The sequence below is a fragment of the Sinocyclocheilus grahami genome, unplaced genomic scaffold (assembly GCF_001515645.1).
Source record: "Sinocyclocheilus grahami isolate Dianchi unplaced genomic scaffold, SAMN03320097.WGS_v1.1 scaffold1.1, whole genome shotgun sequence".
NCBI classification, from domain to species: domain Eukaryota; kingdom Metazoa; phylum Chordata; class Actinopteri; order Cypriniformes; family Cyprinidae; genus Sinocyclocheilus; species Sinocyclocheilus grahami.
Window position 1 is genome coordinate 2,051,052 of NW_015505180.1, and position 16,429 is coordinate 2,067,480.

The 16,429-nt window shown below is 36.4% G+C and overlaps 1 long non-coding RNA gene across 1 annotated transcript; it reads left to right on the plus strand.

The window, feature by feature from the left end:
* The first annotated feature begins 1,870 nt into the window (after window positions 1-1,870).
* LOC107595544 (uncharacterized) lies at window positions 1,871-15,030 on the plus strand. Its single transcript, XR_001610277.1, has 3 exons — window positions 1,871-1,967; window positions 11,036-11,235; window positions 14,968-15,030. It is a non-coding gene; the product is annotated as an uncharacterized lncRNA (long non-coding RNA).
* Window positions 15,031-16,429: the final 1,399 nt, after the last annotated feature.

Consider the following 16,429-nt stretch of genomic DNA (forward strand, 5'->3'; position numbering starts at 1 on the left):
TTTGACATTCACTACCTCAGCTTTATAATCCAAAAATTTCAACTTGACTTCTTGAAAACTCACAGATTAGATTTAATAACAGTATCAGAGCTAGAAGGAAATTAAACTTTCCAGGCAAGAACAAGCAAATAATTTCCTGACTTTTAATAAAATCTTTCCACTATCTGGATAAATCTTGAGAAATTTATGAGCATCTGCAATGCATGCTCTTCCTTCTGAATAAAACATTACTTTTGCCGCTTGAAATTTATGACGGTACGCTGGAACGTTTCTAGACCTACCGGATAAACGGCTGAGGGAAGCTATAAGCTGGACTGAAAAAAACAACAACGTCAAGATATTCTTTAAGCTGCCTGTCACAGAAGAATGAACTGAGATTTATGTCAAAGGAAAAGAAACTCCTAGTACTGAGCTGAAAAATGGCCTTCAGCGTCCCACAAACCTGTGTCACGGCTCATGTGATTTATGAGTTCGATGAGGTTTCGACTTTAGTGTGGGAAGCAGCTGCCAAAGTGTTTTGACAGCACTGAGACTAAATATTTGACCGGCCCCCCTCCAGAATATACACCCCGGCCCTCAGAAGCCCACAGCACGGCAGGGAACATCCACCCAAGATGAGCAGACAGGACTGATCTATCTTATCCAAAATTGGGTGACAGGACCTCCGATGAGTTTGCGTTCCGCTTCATTTAGGGAGATTTGTCTGAAGAGGGCGAATAAAGCAGAGTAAGCAGGGCTGCGGCGTGCATGGTGCTCGGTGAAGAAGAGAGAACATTTTGCAAAGAGAGAAGAGCCTCTAACAGAGATAGAGATCTAAGTGCTCATGGCCCTCACATCTGGCAGCTGAACAGACAACATGACTGATTACATGAGGGGGGATTTTTTCAGCCTCTCCATGGAGAATAGTTTTAGTGAAGACGGAATGACAGAGAGACGGTATGAAAGCACTGGCTCATATCACGATAGAGTCCAAGGATGCCAGACAACTGACATACGTAAAGAAAAGAAAAAAGAGCAATCGCTCCAAATTCATTGCAATGACTTGACGAGTTTTCTTTCCTGATGTTTTTCCTATAAGGATGATTTTACTGTTTACTATAAAAGCGTGGTGGACATGTAGAGTGGTCTTTTATTTTATTAATATTATATTATCTTCAAGTTATATTTGGAGATTTGAAGTACATTAAGTGCACATTCAATACAATTAAGTGCACTTCTTTTTCACAATTTCTTTAATCACAGTATAGCATCCCAGCACCAACATATCACATACTGGCTCTTTGTGGAAGAATGTTCAAATAGTAACAGTTTTAAAAATGGTTATTATGTATGATTAGTGTCAAGTAATTTTAATTATGTGGTCAAATGTGTATTTAACCAGTACAGATGCTTAATGTGCATCTGTTTAGCATTTTTATCTTTCATATGCATCATTTCTCAGGCTTTAAATGTGTTGTGTTACTTGTTTTTGGGCACTTTTTGCCTCTTTTATACAGACAGGACAGTAGGAAACAAAGTAAGAGAGAAAGAGTGGGCCCAGATTGGAAAAGACCACAAACCGAGATTCAATGTCAGGTCATCCATGGTGCAACCGCACTGCATGTCAGAGCGTTGCCCACAAGGACAACTGATGTTGTCATTGATAAAAAGGAATATGTACAGTATATTTTACTATAAACCAAATGGATCACAACAATTCATAATAATTCCATCCGAAACAGGATGTTTGGGCCGGACTTTCTGAACAGCGAAAAAATATCCCATAGGCTTTAGTTACCACACATACATGAGCCATGATGTGCTACTTGCTAGTTGGCTGCAGGTGGTATTAGAGGCAGGGACATTTTCTTTTTTTTGGAATACTCCAGCATATAGATGACTTCAAAGCTAACACACATGGACTAAAAGTCTCCTTTTTCTCCACTCCGTTCCTTTTTTAAATTAATCATCCGTCCGAGCCTGAGAAGGTAGGTTTAGAACAAGAACATCTGCAAATAATTCAGATTAATAAACATAATAGCGTTAGTATGATTAGTATGGTTAATATATTGCAGCATAGTAGCATAATAAATGTCCATGTTGGCAACACCGGTTGGTTTGTACTATTTAAGTGGAAGTGTCCTTTCGGATCCCTTAAGATTCATCCTCTATGTTTCCCTCTTCTGTCTGACTAATCCACAAAAGAAAGTCAATTTATAATGAATTCATCATTTCTTATGTCCTGTAGTAAGGCAGGGGACGGTATTGATTATTACTGTGTAGGACACTCAGAAAGGTCAGCCTCCAATTGCACCAATGTTGCCCTGCAATCTGGAGATGGCCCTCTTGATTCAGAGCCGCTCCAGTGTGCTGGGAAGCCGTGTGCTTAACGGGTCCTGGGACAGATTAACTTCCCACTGCAATCAATCAATCTCCTTCTGTCAGCCATTTGCAAATCCACAGGGGGGAGGGGATGGGGCATCCTCAACAAAAGTGGCCTACCCACAATCCCTTGCTCTGCGGGGTCAAGGGCGAGACTTACTGTGTGACTATGAGCGCAGGGCCTCTCAGAGGTCTGACCTGCTCAGGTTTTCCATTCTGATGAGTGGGTTTGCCTCAGAGACTAATTGGCAAACAAATTGAACATAATGACGCTTTTTCTTGCATAAACTTTGATTGTTAATCCAGAACATATGGCCTCCTTTTTCAATGGCCCATAGTGCTTTGACTTAAAACATATATGTGGAAGTATTTTATCTATGACAATAAATATCGAAATGTGTTGTATCTAGTTTCTTCTAATAATAGGAATAGGAAATTCATTACTGAAACCAGTTATTAAATATTATTTTCACCAAATTTTTTAAATCCAACATGTTGTATCATGTTTTTAAAATACATATTTATTATGAATAAATACATTTACATAATTATTTATAATGAAATTACCATTAATTTAAGTTTTGAAATATATATATATTTAAATTATGATGTATAAACTCCTATATAAATGTATTTTGTGTAGTCATTATATCTTAGCCTTATTTCTCAAATTATAATTTCAGTCTTTGTCTGTTTTTCTTTTCTATTTGCTGTATAATAGAAGTCTTTCCTCCATATGTTATAAGGCATATGTTGTAACCTTAGAATGGATAAACCGCTTAAGCTCATTATGGGCAGCTGCCTCATCATAATATGCTGTATCTGTAGGTACATGTTCGCATCAATCAGCTAAATTCAAGTTAAATTAATTCAGATTCATGAATGCCTTTGTTGGGTGTAAGCATGTTCAAAGATCTGACAACCTTTTACCAGGTTAGAGCAGATAAGACAGACACCCACACGGGGGAATTTGCAGTACGTTATGCAAATAGATGCATTAAAGTGAGTGGCTTACACTGTACAGACATGATATGGAGCCAGTTAATGTCATTTAGTTCCTTTAGGACAGACGCATTACCTTATCTGCTTTAATTGGCATTAATCACATTTACAGCTTGCGTGCAAAGCCGATGGTTTCTTAATTGAATGTTTTTGAGTTGAGGAACCAGATCATTTTGTTCATGCTTGAAGATGTAGAAACGGACATGTCAGATGACAGAATATTACATATAGCTGTTAATAGCAGATTTAAATCAGTAATCATTCATTTAAGCCAGGGTTCCTCAAATCTAAATGCGCTGCAGAATTTAGCTTCAACCCTGATCAAACTCACTTGTGATTTTCCAATGATCCTGAAGACATTGATTAGTATGCTCAGGTGTATTTGATTAGGGTTAGAGCTAAACTCTGCAGAAAAGTGGATCTCGTGGGCCAGATTTGAGAATCCCTGATTTAAGTGATAGTTGTTATGTACCCATCCTCACAATTCTTCAGCACAAATTGAGGATGGGTACCCCCATCCACCCCCCCCAAATACTCTTCTAAATCCTGACATATCAGAGCATTAAACACTAACAAGTCTGCTCCTTTACTTATTATTGTCAAAAACACACAAAATAACGCCTAATTTAAATTTTTACTCTTTCAATCTAGTCCCATGCAAAGCATGCTGGGTATTTGGGTAATGTTGATGTAGATTCACTCCTCTACAAGAGCATCCAGTTATGTAATCAATTTAATATTCATCAAAACTTAAAATGGATATGACATGAGGGGAAAGCATGATGGGAACTAGAAACCCACTGTCCAATTTCAGTTAAAGCAATTTATGTAATCTCAACACAAATTAAGTAAATTGCAAAAGTAACAGCATTTTTTGAGTACATATTCTTAAAGATTGCATATGAGAGTAGATTATTCAGGTCTAAAGTCAACTAATGTAATCTGACAAAAGTTGAAAGAAAGATGAGCATCAGTTGCCGTTATAAGTTTTTCCATAGTGCAGGCGAGATGTCATTTTGTGTCTTTGTCATGTGAACACAGGCAGAATAGCACCATCTTTTCTTCCTTTTGTCTGCAAGAGATAAAAATAAGATATTGCCACAGGGATTCGAAGCAGCTTTCGCCTCCTGATGCAGTCAAGTGACCGATCACTCTGTGTTTAATTAGTCTATACTTGGATCTCTTTGAGACATTAAAACACTCTGTGGCTGGAGGTCAGTGCAGTGTCTCCAAAGCTAACTGAAATAATAAATACACATAACATGCCAGAGTGCATTCTGGGAACAAAACCCAGGTACTCGACCTCAAAGCTTTGATGGGTATATTTAATTAAAGACAGATCCTCTTTATTACATCTCTAAATAACTGACCCTCAATTCACGTCTGACTCGGAATGGATGCCTGGAGCCAAAGCGAATCGTGTGAGTGGAGCTCTGATCACAGATGTAGCTGCATGTTCTCAGAGGCCTGAAATAAGAAACATGCTGCCATTATCATTTGGCTCTGCAGTGGACAGATTGCTGTTCTGTTGTGGCATGTGCTTCCTCCGTTTGCTGATATATGGCAATTATGTTGCAAGAATGGAAATGTGAAGTCATCCGGAATTTTTGGGTAGACCATCTGAGAATATCCATGAATACTTGCAGTAGTGAAAGAGGCTTTATTGGCTCACGTAGTGGAGGATGTGTAGTGGATCCAAAATGCTTGAGATTGATGGTGAAAATGCTTCTATTTTGCATTCTTTTTCAAATGAAATGCAAAAATGTTGAGCATAATTAGAATTTTGTTTTAATGACAACAGCACCCACATTTTATGTTGCATCCACTGTATGCATTAACGGTGGGTGCTTTCAAAGCCCTTTTTCATAAAGCTTTAAAAACATAAATGTTTTATTTGAACCATTGGTTCAAAACATGTATCAAACCGGCCAAGTTAACATGTTAAACTGGCCATTTCAGCAAACAAGGCGTTGTTATATCCTAGTGTTTCGAAACTTTTTATAATTTACATGGTTTGCCACTAGGGGGCCTTGGACCTTGATGTGAACCAATGAACCAATGTCTAAATTGGTAATCGCATTTACATGTTTTGACCAGCAGGTTTTGAGCACTTTGAAATGATGAGTCATTTTGTGAAGCATTGGTACGATTGATTCAGTTTTGAAAAGCTCAATTTTTCTAGTACTGGGCCATTTTGAACCGCTGCGTCATGATGTTCTGCAGCTTTTATAACTTTGTTTCAAATCAGTGTTTCGCAGTGCGTATCGAACTAGCAAAATCATGTGATGTCAGCAAACAAGACTTTGTTACGTCATAACGTTTCAGAACGTTTTATAATTTAGATCGTTTGCCACTAGGGGGCATTAATCCCAAAGTGCACCAATTTCTAACATATGGTTTTAACTGATCTCGTGTCAGTTTTAAAATGTAGGTCAGTTTTAATGACAAACACATGTGACTAATGAAAAAAGGAGAGTGAATTGATAGTTAATTGTCTCTACTTGGCCTGATTAGCCAAGACCTTCTAAAAACACTCTAAACAAACACTGCAAGAACACAAATTATACAGCTTCATATTTAATGGCATTTAATGATTTGTAGCTTTAATTTAATAGATTAGACTTTCATGAAGACATTTGCAAGTGGTTTGTAAAATAATTATATGTTTGGGCTGAGTTATCATTGAATTTGCACATTTTAACCAGCAGGTTTCGCTAGTGTGTTGTGTTTTGAGTGTTTCGAAATAGTGAGTCGTTTTGTGAAGGAATCGGTACAATTGATTCCAATTCAAATCATTTAAAAAGCTAAATTTTTCCAGTGTTGGGCACTTTCAAATCACTGCTCCGTGAAGCTTCAAAACTATTTACGACTAGGGCTTACAGTGGATCAAACTGGCCAAGTCATGTGATTTCAGCAAATCAGCTTTTGTTATGTTGTATTGTTTCAAAGCTTTTTTTAATAATTTTTATTATTTACCTTAATGTGATCCCATGTACCGATGTTTAATATATTGTTTTGACTGATTTTGTGTGATCTTTTGAAAAACATGTTTTTTCGAAACGAATTAATGAAGCTTAAACAACATTTACAAATATTTTGTTTCAAATCTGTGTTTCAGAGCACGTATCAAACTGACCAAGTCACGTGATGTCAGCAAAAAAACCTTTGTTACATCATACTGTTTTGAAATGTTGATGGTTCACTCCTAGAGGCCATTGATATCACAAACCTATAAACCAATGTCGAAAGGTTTTAAATGATCTCAAGGTGATTTTATAATTTAGGTTCAGTTTTAATGGTAAACAAGTGTGTTTAATAGAAAAATGTGTTTTTATTAGGCTAATTATCTCTAATTAGCCTAATTAGCCAAGCTCTCTTAATAAACACACAAAACAAAAACAAAATTAATGAAGGAATACAAATTATTCATGCACTTCATATTTAATGATATTTAACTCCAACATGTCTAACCACTACTTACACTTAAAATATTACTCAGTGGAACAAACATGAATTTACAAATAATAATATTTTATAAGTGTAAATATTTAATATACAATGCACTAAAAATAACTATAATACAAGATCATGTTAGGATGATATAAACCAAACACAGTTGTTTTTGTAAAACAAATCATTTCATACAAAACAAATGATGAGTATATAATTGGAATATTTAATTGACATTATTAAATTGTTAAAAAGACAAACACAACATACAATACAGAAACTTGTCAACCCAGCACTACACTTTTGCCACTATAGACTTACATGAGGGTAATCTCACAAACGCAACATGCAATAAAAAAGCAAATTCTAAAAGTGCAAGTTTCAATGAACACTCTCCCAAACTGTTTTACACAATTTAAGACAATGAGACAAGTATTTAGTCCAAAATTTGTCTTTTCTGAGCCTGCTGCAGGGCATGATGGGCAACCAGCTTCACTACAAAGCGTTATTCATTTCTTCAGGTGGAATTTTTTTTTAAAAGCTCCAAAATTATTATTCATTCTTTTCTTTCTCTAAAACAATTATTTCAGAAGCTCACTTTTTTCCTTCATTGCTCATACACCAAATGCTATAAAAATAATCTAAGCAACTACAGCTAACTCATTCATAACATTACCTGAAAAACACACTAATATCAAATGATTTTAATATGATTACTCAACAAAACCGCTTGTACCATATACATACAAATATTAAAACATACATACATACATAAGATATTTTTTGTGTGATGTCATATTCCTTGAAATAAAATTAGAATCTTTTAATGACATCATCAGTATGAGGTTTTAATAAAATAAAATGAAGGCATGACAACCCAGCATTACAATTTTGGCACTATAGATTTAAATGAGGGTAACCACATAAACGCATACAGCAAATTCTAGAATACAGAGTCCTATAAACACCACCACAAACTCGTTTTACACCATTTAAGACGGTAACGTGAGAATTCAGTTCGAACTCAATCTCTTCGGAGCCTGCTGCAAGGCATGCTGGGTAACTGGCTGCACCAAAATATAATTCAAAAGTATTAATTTTTGTTGTTTTACAATCTCTTCTCAGACTGTCAGATTCTCAGAATGGATGCCATTGTATTTCTGTGACAATATGGAATAGAAAGAGTTTCTCTGTGAATATGGACAAATGACATTCAGATTAAGCTGTTAACTTGCAGCTCTTTCTGGACACTCAGATAAATGTCTGCTTTGATTCAGGAAAAAGCGTTTTCCTCCTTAGATTGATTCCTCCTTTCACTTCAGCTCATAATGGGGACTGGCTGACAGCGCCCATAAAAGCAACCATAATGGTGTGCTAATGACTGATCCATGAAGCTGCTTTTGTGTAAGTCCACTAGGCTATTCACGCACACTGGGAAAGTGTTGAGCATTAAATCACTATCACATGTTAATTTAGGCGCATTACACAGAATCTGCTAGCGGCAAGCACAACCTGGCTCATTGTTTAGCAGTTTCAAGGCACTTGAGCTGAGCTTGAGGGTGAGTTGCTCTGATGGTAATACACAAGCCCACCACAACAGGCCTGGGGGGTTCACATTGTTTCACTTTTAGTTTAAAAAAAAAAGTTTTTTCTCCCCCATAGAAGTTAACCTTTCATAACTCATGTAAGCGTTATTTAATCACCCCATCAATGTACTTCTTAATGCCAGTCATCAAAAATAATTTACCCACATGTGTTTAATCTACTGCAGTCAACATAATGATCCAATCTTCCTGGGCTGAATTAAACACGGGACTCGATTGCTGGATAAACTGTGATCTAATTAAGCAAATCTTCCAATGCAGAATTTAAAATCATAGTGAAACTCGCTTAAATAAAAAGGTACTGATATAGAAAACTCAGTTAGGTCAGTCTTATTTTGGATCTAGACTTTTCTTTGATACATATGCTGTGGATCACCTGGTTTCTTGTGATTCGTAAACGAATTTGAAAGGCATGGCTTTAATTGTGGGTTTTGCGTCTTTGCTGTAATGGATTCAAGCTTGAGTCCAGCCACAGATCATAAACAAGAGAGGCAAACTCATTAGCTTGTGGAGAGCTTTTATGAGAATGTTGCATTGAAGTACTTAGTTTTCAAACCTCTGTCTATTTGCATCTGTTTGAGGAAATTCAGAATCTGCTAGCGGCAAGCACAACCTGGCTCATTGTTTAGCAGTTTCAAGGCACTTGAGCTGAGCTTGAGGGTGAGTTGCTCTGATGGTAATACACAAGCCCACCACAACAGGCCTGGGGGGTTCACATTGTTTCACTTTTAGTTTAAAAAAAAAAATTTTTTCTCCCCCATAGAAGTTAATCTTTCATAACTCATGTAAGCGTTATTTAATCACCCCATCAATGTACTTCTTAATGCCAGTCATCAAAAATCATTTACCCACATGTGTTTAATCTACTGCAGTCAACATAATGATCCAATCTTCCTGGGCTGAATTAAACACGGGACTCGATTGCTGGATAAACTGTGATCTAATTAAGCAAATCTTCCAATGCAGAATTTAAAATCATAGTGAAACTCGCTTAAATAAAAAGGTACTGATATAGAAAACTCAGTTAGGTCAGTCTTATTTTGGATCTAGACTTTTCTTTGATACATATGCTGTGGATCACCTGGTTTCTTGTGATTCGTAAACGAATTTGAAAGGCATGGCTTTAATTGTGGGTTTTGCGTCTTTGCTGTAATGGATTCAAGCTTGAGTCCAGCCACAGATCATAAACAAGAGAGGCAAACTCATTAGCTTGTGGAGAGCTTTTATGAGAATGTTGCATTGAAGTACTTAGTTTTCAAACCTCTGTCTATTTGCATCTGTTTGAGGAAATTTTGTGATGCAATATGTGGTTTTATTCTCTAACATTGCATTCATTTCGTATCTGCCATTAACACAGACTTATGAGCCTTATTTCACCCAAAAATGAAAATTGTCATAATTTACTCGCCCTCATGTCGTTCCAAACCTGTATGACTTTATTTCTTCTATGGAATGCAAAAGATTTGTATGGAAGAATAATTGTCATAGTATAGTTGCCAAAAATGGTAAGTTTGAGTGCACATCTTATTCACTGTAAAAAATATATAGTATATTTTACAAATATCAGTAATTATAAATTTTTCGAGCAGCTGCACCACATGACATTTTACAACCTGAACTAACCTTGTCTTGTCAAATTATTAAAATAATAATAAGCAGTGAAGCAGTTCTGCTAAAATACTATTATTGTTCAATACACTGAAAAAAATGGTGTAGGATTCACTTGAAAAACCTGAAAAACTTTTCACGCAGAAATAGCTAGTAAATTACACAAATATTTCATGTTTAATTGTGGTTTCTTTGTATTTCTTTAAGTAGAAAATACTAGAAATAGCATTGACTCTTTATGCACTCACTACTAGAAATTTTCTAGTAGTTTTCTCTACTAGAAAATACTAGAAATAGTATTTTCTTGTAAAACCTATAATCACTGTTTTTTTTACCACTGCAAAAAAATATTTTTATAGTGTAGACTATAAAAAATTGGTGTAGAAACTTTTAATTCAGAAATTGCTAGTAATTTTACACACAATTACCAAGAAACGGCAAATAATAAATGGAATTAAAAGTGAAATTATGAAGTATAAAAACTGAATGTTTTCTTGTACAATGTACTCTAATCATTTATTTACAACAATATATATATATATACAGTATATATATATATACACAGTGTACTTGATAACGTAATGTGCTTTTCAAGTATTTTATATATACATATATATATTTCGATTTTTTTTTTTGATTGTGTACTTGTGCTTTTCATGGATTTAATGAGGGTTTTGTTTTCTTCGCCTGACATGTTTGACTTTATGCCCCCAAAAATGTCAAAAATAATTAAAATTCAGAATTTAATGCTCATTCATATGATGAGGCATATTCAGTGCTTTACAATGATTTTTGTCCTTTTTGGAGTTTGACAGCCTGTAGAAACATCAGAAACACCTATAAATAGTCAATAAAATGCTCTCTGTGTATTTGAAATCAAATAAACATGACCTTTGTGTGGATAGCACTGTCACATGCTCAAGTGTATCACTGTATCCCTGTATCTTGTACAAAGCATTCCCCTTCCTCAGCTGTTCTCCTCAGGGACTCATTCCAACCTTTTCTCACAGAGATCTCGTCGTCGTGTCATCTCCGGCAGCACTGCTTCAAACACGTCTCGTGGTCATGAGATCGCAGGCTGATTGTGTCAGTTGGGCGTGTGAGCAGATGCAGGACCCCGTGCGTCAGGACCCCGTGCTGTCCTACAGGATGCCCGAGTGACTGCGTGGGAATGTGGGCCGTTTGATCCACTCTCATCCTTTCTGCTTTTGTGAGTGCATAAAGAGTCAATGCATTGATCCAGGCCAGATATATAGGGCGTAAGGCTTTGTATTGAATTGATGCCTGGTGCACTGGCTTAATGCGGAGGGGAGATAATGGTCACACTGTCGTTTGAGTGAGAGACTGTGCTGCATGTCAAAGATGGACACATTAGAGCATATTTATTCACACAAACATTGTTTGTGTATGTTGTTCTGTCACATTTAGCCTTTCTGTAATATTTAGTACATTCCACACTACTAAATATGTAAGGGATAATGTACTGTCGCCTATTCATTATTGCAAAATAAACCCCGACAGGGTATGACCCTATAGGATTTTATTTTACAATTATAATCAACTGACTGTACATTCTCACACACACACACACACACACACGGCATAAACTGATTTTCTATCAGGTTAATGATATTTTCATTATTTTCACCTAACCCAACCCATACACCTAAACTTACCTATCACAGTTTAGAACACTAGACATGTGCAGAACACTAGATTTAAATAAAAACATATCAATTTCCTAGTTTAAAATTTCACATTTAATTAAATGTGGTGTTTGCCATTTCTTTGTAATTGTTTGTGATATATATCATTTAACTTCCCATCTTGTCAGATGTTATGTCATTTGTGCTTTAAAAGTACTAAAACTATTTTATATTTATAGTCAGTAATCTAGAAGGACCACAGTGTTTTGTTCATGTCTGTCAGTGTCTACATCAGTTTGAAGGATTTCCCCTTTTAAAACAGCTCAGTAAGCATTTGAGATCCATCCATATCCCAATAGATAACAATCTCTGCTAAGAGCCATGCTGTTCAAAGGCCTAAGCCAAGATTCAATTATCTCTTTAGTTAAATGTTCTTATGGAGGTAATTCATTTTTTCTTCAGTTCGGACGGACGGTGGCCAACCAATACACATACAGAGATAGAGATAATCCTTCAAGTGAAAGGGAACGCTTCGTTTCCCTGTTCAACCGCTTCAGACACTAACATTAGACAGCTTTTTATTACTGGATTGAGGTGATTTGGAAGAAGAAGAAGAAAAAAGAAAAATATGATTTATAATTGTACTTTTCTCTAGATTCCTCTCTCTGCAGTTGTTCCAGTCATGAGAAATGCAGGAAAAAGGCTAATTGTCACACAGGAAAGTTTCCAAAATGAATATAGTTCAGTAAGTCTAACTGTTATTGGCAGGTTCCATTGTGACAACTTTCCCCATGTAGTGTGAAATTACATGTGACCCTCTCAACTGGAATTGAATCATCTTCACAAGAAGATCGCAAAGCTTTTCCAACATTTATCCTTGTCAGTTCTCAGAAAAGAGCATTAAAATGAGTTCTGGCATATGAGTTCTTATCATGGGACATCGGTTTTGACGTTGACCCCATAAGACCTTACAGATCAGGATTTGATGTCAGTGGTTTAGAGTTGTATTTTTATTCTCATCCTTCCAAACCTCCTTTAATTTAAGGCAAAGAGCCAAGCCTAACAGTCCCACAGTGCAGCAGATGAGAGAAAGTTATCATCTGGCCATAAAATGTAGCCTATAAATCTGGTCTATATTGCTGCTCTTCAATTACCCTAGACGAGCTTGAAATTACCCTCATGTCAACCTGTTAGCACCTGATCCAATCCAGAGGTGGAGACATTTGCAGCGCCAGCGATAATGAGTATCATTGTCTCTGTCTCCCCACATCAAACGGAAACTTCACCTTTAGCTCTTTAATCGTCATGTGTGGCGTTCATGGCACTAGTTAACGCAAAGCCCCATCTCTTCAGAAAGAGTTATTTTCATAGGACCTACATTAACCTGGAGAGACTAAAATATTTAGGATGATTCCAATAGATATTGGTTCCAGTCTTCTTTTGCTGCTCTGAAAGGACACTGAAGGTACATTGACCGCAGCTGCTCAGAGCAAAATAGTAGTGTAAAGCTGATAGCGGCTCAACAATAGCGCTAGATGAGTGTCTCTTTAGCGGTAAGGGGAAGATTATCACTGTTTCTCATAGGGCTAAGGTGTGGTCACATTAGTGGATTTTCTGTGAAATTTTGTAAGGAAAATTGTCCATTGTCAATAGCCCTATCACACAAAAATCACTGTCAAACCAAACAACTTTCAGCTGGTCAGTGCGGTGAATCCATGTGACCAACTTGAACCTGATGTTGAGGAAAATATATGGGGAAATCTTCACGCAGTTGTGTGGATTCCTAATGAAATGACTGAAATTTGTCTGCAAAAACAATTGATGCTAAATGTGACTGCACCTTTAGCGTTTATGCTATGGACATCAATGATACCTCAAATTGTGCAGCAATCAACAAAAGTCATGCTGTTACTTTTCAGACTTCAGCGGCAGATAATAAAACCTCTGAAAAAGAAATTGTTTACTTAGCTCAAGTCCAAATATGCCATCTATACTATATAGTATGTGAAAATTAGCATGTTGAATGATACATCTGAATACACAATATTCATAAAATGGTGAAAATACTCGAATAACTTAATTGTTCTGCAGATATTCGGAAGCATGAATGCATTGAACACTTTGCCCATCAGGCCATGCATTGGAGAGAAGTCATCATGTGTGTAAATATCAGAGAACTGTGATACTTAAAAACACATGAAGACCATCTTTCTGTTTGCTTAGTACATCGACTCATGTTTTCTGCCCACTTTTCTGTTGAACTGGAGCATGAGCAACAACGGGCAGCAAGTGTGACCTGTACCTTTCCTCCTGTTGAAGGGACATCAGGTCAGATCCTGCAGCACCCATCAGACTGCTCCAGAGCTAATGCATCCAGTTTCACTGAAGCAGCATATGTGCACAGAAATAGACCTGTGTTATGAGTATGAATTTATGCTTCAGTATAAGGCGGATGTATAAATCAACATAGCTCTAACAAGACTGAGCGTTAATCAGCTTCATTTTCCCAGTATCAGTGCTAGGCCTGTCTTACATTTTGATCTGTTCAAAGCTATCATGTGGCTTCAAAATGGATCATTCAACCAAAAAAGACAAGTCTGTCATCATTTACTTGCCCTCAAGTTGTTCCACACCTGTTCTGTTGCGCAAAAAAGAATATTTTAAAGATCATTGATAACAAACAGTTGCTAGTAGCCATTGACTTCCATAGTATGGAAAACAGTACTATGAAAGTCAGTGGCTACCAGCGACTGTTTGGTTACCAACATTCTTCAAAATATCTTCTTTTGTGCTCAGCTAAAGAAAGAAACTCATACAGGTTTGGAACAAGTGGAGAATGAGTAAATGATGACAAAACTATCCTAAATATAGCAGTAAGGACGGTCTTTATACTACATTCTGGTACTTTGTCATCTTTTATGGAGCTATTACTAAAATCTTTTTGGTTCAAACTAAGAAATGTTGTTCCAGTATCAACAATATTAATCCAGGAACATGTCCTACTTGGCAAAATCACAGTAAGATAAGGATAAGAGGAAAGATAGATATAAAAAATGGAGAAGTGAAGACTGCAGGGCTTTCTGGCCATCTTTCATTGGCAGTGATGGATGGACGTGTCTCCTGCTGAGGGTGGAGCTGAGAGACATTTATTATTCCCTGATTCTGTTACAAGTCTCCATCCCAGCTGTTCCTTCTGTCCTCCAGCCTAAATGACAAGATCTCATACAATCAATTATAGTTAGATACAAAATCTGATCTGTGGGCTGAAGGTGGTTAATAAATATGTTTGTTTACAGGCCACCTCCACAAGAGGGCAGACTGTTGGAGGTGATTTCTGTTGAAGATGTCTACGTGTGCCAGTATTCACACTTCGCAGGTATGTATGTGAGTGTGTGTGTGGCGCTTTCACTCTTATAACATGCCCCACACAGAGCATTTGCTGAGGTTGGCAGTTTGTCAGTGCCATTGCTTAAGGCTCTGTAGCGCCAAGCGTAGAACCATTAAAAATAACAGCTTTCCTTCACCATGGCAACCAAATAACTCATCATCATAGCAGAGCACACAATAGTTTTTACAAGAGCTTTTAATTTCAAACCCATCCAATGAAAATTCCCATTGGAAAGCACCTTGGCATTTTCATAGGCAAAACATTATGTTACGATTGTAGATGATACATGAAAATAGCATCAAGAGACTGTGGGAATGAAATGAAGGGGAAAAAACAGCACGGCTAAAATCTTATGAGCTCAATTGATTGTGTGTTTATTTCAGTTGGCCGAGTCCCTCTCTGAAATGTTAAAACACTGGAAATATTGCCTCCAACAATTGCTCTCGATCTCTGTTGCCTGTCAGTTGTTGATAATTTAGCTAGTGGTTTCCACAGATCAATATGTTTGCCCTGCGGAGTGACACCAAACAGATTTGTGTGCCACGTTCCTGCCATCGTAGAATCAAATTTAGGACACTGGGATGCAGGAGTGAAATTCATATTTCAGCCCAAAATCAAAAGGAAGAATTACAAAATTATATTTTGTGGAAATAATGTGTGTGTGTATATATATATATATATCATTCAGTAGATTTTTTATTATGCTCACCAATTTAAAATTTACATTTAAAATAACTGTTTTTTATTTAATATATTTTACAATGCAATTTATTTCTGTGATGCAAAGCTACATTTTCATAACTCTAGTCAGAGAGCTGCTTACATAGCAGCACGTTTTTTCTGGATTCTCTGATGAATAAAACATTCAAAAGGACAACATTTTTACATTTAAATTAATTTTATTATTTTAATATTTTCTTTAAAAATCACTTAATTTATAAAGTGTCATTGTGTCCATACAGGATGAATATAATGATGATAATAATAATATGATTTTTTTTTTTTTTCAGTAATGAGAATTACAGAAGAAAATGTGCTAATTTCACTCAAGATTACATTAAGTGAAAGGGTTTGTTTTATGTATGCAAAATATAATTTCTTATTATTTCTTTTGATTTTGGGGTGAGGTATGACCCAGACATTTCTTTGTGAGATTCATCTGTGAAGTTCATCACATTACTCCAGTATTGCTTTGATGATTTGTTAACTTTAGTGCTTGCTTTCAGCCGAGCTTCACAAATCTCCTAAAGCTAAAGATGAGGAGAGGACGCTGGGGTCTCAATGTCAACAACCGAATTCTTGTGAAAACAAGACAGAGAGCATTGTTTTTCAATTCCAAACAATTTAACATCCAGACCAAAATGAAGACT